We start from the raw sequence: 5,549 nt of genomic DNA, 5'->3' as shown, positions 1-5,549 counted from the left end.
GGACTTTGTCCCATGCATTTAATATAACACGCATGTTGTATAATTATAGACGTCTTAGGGATACACACCTGATGCACAGAAGAGCATAATAATAATCGATAAGAAACTGTTGGTCTATAAATATTAATACAATAATCATAATACATTTCCTATCTTTTTCATCTTGTTTGTTAACTACCTAAAGAGCTAATGTGCGACTTGAGCATCGGAGTCTTAATGATGCAATTCAAAATTTAAATTCCATATTTAACACCACAAGTTGAAGTCTGTGTTCACAGTTTTGTACAACTGTAATTTACTATTCTAATTTAAATGTCATATTTAACACCACGCTGTTTTCCAAGTTGAAGTATGTGTTCACAATTTTGTACAGCTGTAATTTGCTATTTTAATTTAATTCTGATTGTCATTTTTTGAAATTAATGCATATTAATCTGTAGCAGTTCAAAGAAATATTATTTCATCCACCTTTCCCCATCTTTAATAAATATCACCAAGTGTCCAAAGTTATTCATTGACATCTATCGGATGTTCTCAGCATGTTATAGCACGCGTTTGAATTTCCATCCTCACTCAATTTCATTATAAATATTACAACACAGGCCTAGCAAAAGTCACATATGAAGAAAAAATGCACAGGCATTCAACTGTTTCTGTCCCTCTCTTTCTCGCTAACAAGAATAGTTGCTATATTTTTATTTTATTAAATTATCTGATTTCAATTAAAATTCTACTTTATCAACATTTTTTCCTTGAAATGACTTTCGTACATTTTTTATTTGAATCTGATTTTCATTTCTTTTTCATATAAAATGTTTTAAAAGTTAAAAAGAAAATCCATACATTTTTTAGACATCGCTGTCTATGTTTTTCATTCCCATTTTAAACTTTCCTAATGCTCAACTGCAAGTCTCCCAAAATATAACATAAAATACACTTTAGGCTGCATGTATAACTTCTTGCCTTGTTTTGAGAAAGTTTGTAACATATTAATGCTAGATCACTTAGTCTGAGTAGGAGAAACGATTATCAGCTGAAATTTTACATTGCTCTTTCAAGCATCACACATGTATATTTCATATTAAATATTATAACAAATAGACATAAAAAATAAGAATGATGTAAAAATGCATAGAAAGTTGCTTCTCTCTCATAAACTCTCACACACACGCACACGTACACACACACAAGTAGTATATGGGGCCACCCTAGCGACAATGGGAATTAGCATTACAAAACCCCTTGGGCCACTCTAGCGACAAGGGAAATTTAACATGGAGAAAAACCCTGGGTCACTCTAGCAACAAGGGGAATTGAACATGGAAATTGAACATGGGAATGTCACCTGGGGATCAGTGGGAATTAAACATTGGTAACGTCATAGGTTTATAGGGTCAAAACCTTTTATAGGGTGAAATGTATTTGTAGGGACAAAGGGTTGATAGGGACAAACATAGACATACAGAAACAAACAAATACACATTGAAACACACAGAAAAGAGGACAGAAATATTCTAAAGAAAGACTCACAGATAGAATAGAGACTCGATAAAGAAAAGTCTGTTGTATGGGTTCAAAACATTTATTCAAGTACATATATACATGGGCTCTCTGGCCTGTGCTTTGGTCTAAGCACTATCCATTAAATACATAAACATTTGAACATAAAAGAAACATATTTACGAGTTGTTTAGTTATTGACTCTAGTAAACTAATGTTTAAAATTAACGTTCACTCCTTTCTAAAATCACTTCATATGCAACGAATTTACATTAAATGTTCGTTTACAAAAAAAGTTTAAAAAAAAAACAAGCAACAAACAATCAAATAAGAGAAAGTTCGTGTTTGTCTCTCTATCCGTTACACACGTTGTTTAAAATCTGGTCAGCTACCACTTGTGTCCCAGCATAGATGTTTCCGATCTCGTATTCCCTGTCAGTCGTAAATCTGCTGTTACGTCCATCGTGCTAGGTACACTTATCGGTAAGCAGATCAAGAGCAGTGATCGTCTTCTTCCCATGGAGGTACAACATATGCCATATGAATAGTCACTTTTCCATCGGTGATGTCAAATTTTTCTCTCACCGACCGCACGTCTTCAATAGCTCTCAAAAGTTTGGAAGAAGTTATTTCTGCAGGTGTGCTAAATCCGAGACATACAGGCGAGTTCAAACTGTCGTGATACATAGATAGGCTCAAACGACCTTCATCTTTGACTTGGCAATGACATTTGAGTTCCTCTAACAGTGAGTCAAGTAGATCCGTAATGAAACCTGATACTTCCTCGGCTGGAACGTCAGACGCGAAGTCTTTAAATTTCACCGTGTAGGTGTAAGTTGTCGTTCTAAATTTTCTCGAGGTCGCTGTCTGGGTCATTTGGATGCTAAAATACTCCTTTAGGTCTATTGAATCCTTTCCCTTCTTGAACGCACTTTGCTGTGACGGTATGGTGGTGAAAGAGGTCAATGATGTTTGTTCCTTCTCTTTTTTCTTCTGCGTAGAGTTATTCATCTTTCTCGTCGCTTGTCCTCGCAATGAAGTGTTGTTCTTGGAAGTCGTCCCTTTTTATACTGGGTGATATCAGCATGTCCATAAGGTAAAGTTTTGTGGTCTGGAAGTTTCACTGGTTGCATGTAGTTTGTCATGGCATTAGTACATAACAACTAAGATGTGGTATTGCATTGGTGATGTGATCGTGAGGCATAGAATCACACTCGAGTTTCTCGTTGGACTTGAGTCTTACGCTCTATACTTGCTGTTTGAAAGGATTCATTTTTGTCGATTGGTCTTGGTAGTGACAATGAACTATTGGTCTTGGACGTTGTCCCTTTTTATATGCTGACCAATATCGATGTGACCGTACGGCAACGTAAAGTGATTGGGAAGTCTCACTCGCTTCTGGTACACGATTTGATAGATTTTTTCCAGGGGTCGACTGACGATGTGGTGAGTGGGTAAACGTACAATCTTGTTCGGTTGGTGAGTGGTCACTTTAAAGTTTCCATCCTCTCCCGATTGCAAGGCTTCTTTCAATACCCCAAAGTTGACCACTCGACTGGTACGATAATTCAGAGTCAGTCCTTTCACTTTGCACTCCGTGTGCACTTCTCCTTGTTTGTCCCGGTATTGGTAGCCGTAATTTTTAGGACCGCCACTCGCGAAACTTAGAATCTTGTCGTCGGGGTGTTCGTCTGTCCAGGCTCCTGAACGGTTTTCTTCGATGTTAGGGTGTTGCTGACCCGGTGGATCTATGTAGATGCAACTGTCCGTGTCAAAGTACAGGACGCGTTCCCCTAACAATTCTAAAGCTTCGTACAATTTTAAGCGAGCATGAGCTGTCACGTAAGCTGCAATGATGACATTTCCAAAAGGGTCGTCTTGTACAAAGTCCAGATCTTCTTCGTAATTGACCAAGATCAAATTCTCTCGAACGACGTCCACGTGTTTCATGTATTTGGTTTTGTCGTGAATCATCTGGAAGTAGCGGGAAGGTTCTGTCAAATATTCCGTCTTGGGTAAACACGGTCGTTGTGCCATTTTACCCCACAAGCAATTTAACATCACTTTGGCAAACGATCGCCTGCCTTCGTTTTTCTCGATGTGGTCTAAAGAGATGCCTTCTTGTTCATAGCATTTCTCTTTGAATTGTATTTGGTCTTCGGGAGTGTGACACCAGGAAGGATAGCCACTGGCTTCTTGTTTCAGTTTCAAAAAGGCATCCATGTAGTCAGCGAAAATGCCTTTCTGACTGGGATCACCCTTGTGGTATTGTTGTGTCTTGGGAAAGTGGCAAATTTCGTACACTTCTAACAGTTGGTATCCCATGTCCAGAGCTTTGAACAATTCTACGCTGACCCAGGTTCCCGTCAAGGCACGTTCTTCCTGGGTGTGCTGACAAGGTTGGTCTTGGTTGCACGTTTCGACACAAGTACGGCACAATGGAAACATCAGTTTGCCTTGACAATGGTGAGGTAAGACGGGATGGTATAGGTTCGTGGGATGCAAAACTTTACACTTGATCAAGCCTTCGTATTGTCGAATGTTTTTCAGGTCGATGTGTTCCGTTAACAATTGCGGGTGCCCTACAGGAAAGCGACAATATTTGCACACGTAGGGATACAGCGAACACACGTCCAAGTATTTGATTTCTTCTCCTTTCTCTTCGTCGGCTTGGTACAGCAAACAGGTGGCATTGGTCCTTCCTCCGTACAAACTATCCCTCGGGTTCAGTGGGTCCATGAACTGGTAACTTTCCACGAGGCGTTTAAACTCGGGATCGGTTTTCATACGGTGATCGTACTCGTGTTCCCACATTTCCACCACTTGGTATCCTTTCTGTTCCAACTTTAGGCGCCGCTGACAAGTGTCCTGGTACAAGTCTTCCATGGTTCGTTGTAAAAACTGATTTTTAGTGCTACGATCAGGGTAACAGACGGGACATCCGTGAAATAAGCAACCGTTAAACTCGTACACGATCTTGGGGTTTTCTAAGTCCCAGCCATCTACCGAATACGTTCCGATGGTCTTTTCACCCCCTCCGTTGCGGGCATGCTGAATCCATTTGTCTTCCTTGTCGCACAAGTAATGTAACCAACGTAGGGCTTTGACCGAGTATTGACGTTTGACATAGTGGGTCGTTTGAGGGCTGATGACAGCCACGGTGTTTTCAGGCATGAATCGTTGTCGATACACTAAGGAACACGCTTTGGCAATGGTGCAAGCTTCTTTCAAAGGATCGACCCCTCCGTGTTCCATGAACAGTTCTCGAAATTTTCCACAGCAACGCCGTAAAATGTCCACGTCGGAACGACAATACTTTAGCATTTCTTCCTGAAAGTCGAAAGGGTCCGAGGCGTGAGCCTGGTACCAAGCGTAGAAAGCTTCTCGTTGTTCGGTACGCATGTTGTCGGGGTCGTAATAATGAGCCTCAGGTAAATGGGGTAGAACGGCGTGTTGATTGGCTTCCGTATTGAAAAAGTGTGGAAAGTACCCTTTAGCCATTTCTGTCATTCCAAACGTTTTAGGCATTCGACTCAAAGGCATGGCCAAATAGCTCATCCAATCTTTAAACTGTACTTGTCCCACTTGCATGAAAATGATTTTGGCTCCGTTCAAAGTCACTTTAGGACGTTCGGTGCCATGTTCCGTATAGTATCTGAGAAGAAACTGTCCATCGTATCCGGAGAAATTGTGAGCCATCACCGTGGCATGACGATGACAATCTCCGTAACGTTCGATGTCCTCTTGGCTCCACGTCTTGTCGATGGGGTCTAAGACCCATCGAGCGAAATCGGCTAGCGTATTCGGTCCCCGAAAGATTTTTTCACGTCCTCCAGGAATCTTGCTGCAGTGAGGGCAATGACTGAAGATAGGTTCTTGAATGCACTTCTCGCACGCTCGATGAGCCACGCAGAAATTAGGAATGTGAATGCCAGTCTCTTGCATGCATTCGAAATCGAAAAAGATGAAATTGCTTTTCTTCTTGTGACCATCCTCTTTCTCTGGTTGGGGTTGGTATTTTTGCACGTAGCATTGGTGTTTCAAGTCCA

Source organism: Sinohyriopsis cumingii, chromosome 15 (genome assembly GCF_028554795.1).
Source record: "Sinohyriopsis cumingii isolate HCF-2022 chromosome 15, ASM2855479v2, whole genome shotgun sequence".
Taxonomy (NCBI): Eukaryota; Metazoa; Mollusca; class Bivalvia; order Unionida; family Unionidae; genus Sinohyriopsis; species Sinohyriopsis cumingii.
Note: the sequence above shows the minus strand (reverse complement) of the source record.